This window comes from Sinocyclocheilus anshuiensis, unplaced genomic scaffold (genome assembly GCF_001515605.1).
Source record: "Sinocyclocheilus anshuiensis isolate Anshui unplaced genomic scaffold, SAMN03320099.WGS_v1.1 scaffold841, whole genome shotgun sequence".
NCBI lineage: Eukaryota > Metazoa > Chordata > Actinopteri > Cypriniformes > Cyprinidae > Sinocyclocheilus > Sinocyclocheilus anshuiensis.
In genome coordinates, this window is record NW_015557108.1 from 20,646 (window position 1) to 21,832 (window position 1,187).

The window sequence follows — 1,187 nt, forward strand, 5'->3', positions numbered from 1 at the left end:
GTGTGATTTAATGCTAGTTCTTGCAGTCACTAATGTGTTAATCTAAAAAGTGGTAACATTTGTTTCTTCGAGAATACCCACTGCTAGACTGCAACAACGATCCATTCTGCATAAATATGGCCAGGGGTTCATTTTATTTCCTTTAGAGTTCAACTTCAGCAGAATATGATTGTTTTGTTTTTCAGCTGGGTCTGCACCATAACACCTGTCCGTCTGCATTTTTCTTGTTGCGTGTTTATCCTGCCCATTACTTACTGCAGTAGTTTCTGGGGAGCTACTCCATTACAGTAACGTGAGTAAATGTAATTCGTTACTTTCCACCCCTGGGGGAATGGAGTGCAGCTGGAGGAAAACAAAACCAGAGGTAATTCAAATTGCATGATGGGAAAGTACCCTATCCTACAGAAGAGCAAAGTCACTTTTATTGTCACATCACCACAGCACACGTGCCTTGGTGAGTGAAATTCTTGGGAGCGTGCTCCAGACAGTGCAGAAACAATTTACATATAAACATACAGACCTCAACAGATGACAATGTGCAATATGCACATACATATAGTCAGTACACACAGTGTACTATTAGACATACTTACAGTTAGCACTACACATTATACACAGTATGTACATGCAGTTAGCAATACACATTTATACACAGCATGTACACATTCTACATTATGTAGACATATATACACAAAATATGCGAAGGTGCAACAGATTATACATTAACTGGATACGCAAAATGTCATGGATGTGCATTGGATGGTATCCAGTGGTAGCAGATAGATTATTGTGTTTAAATGCAGTGTGTATGTATAGTCCAGTATTGAACTGTTGGAGTTAAAGTGCAGTGTGTGGCCTACCGTATTGTGGGAGTAGGCTGTAGGGTGTATTAGTTCTGATTGTTCATTAGTCTGATAGCTTGAGGGAAAAAGCTATCCCTCAGTCGGCTAGTGCGGGATCGGATGCTGCGGAGACGTCTTCCTGAGGGCAGCAGAGAGAGCAGTCTGTGGGATGGGTGGCTGGAGTCACTGATGATCCTCCGGGCTTTCCTTATACACCGCCTGGTGTAGATGTCCTGGAGGGAGGGAAGCTCACCTCCAACAATGTGGCGGGCAGTTCGCACGACCCTTTGCAGAGCTTTGCGGTTGCCCGCAGTGCGGTTTCCAAACCAGGCAGTGATGCAGCCA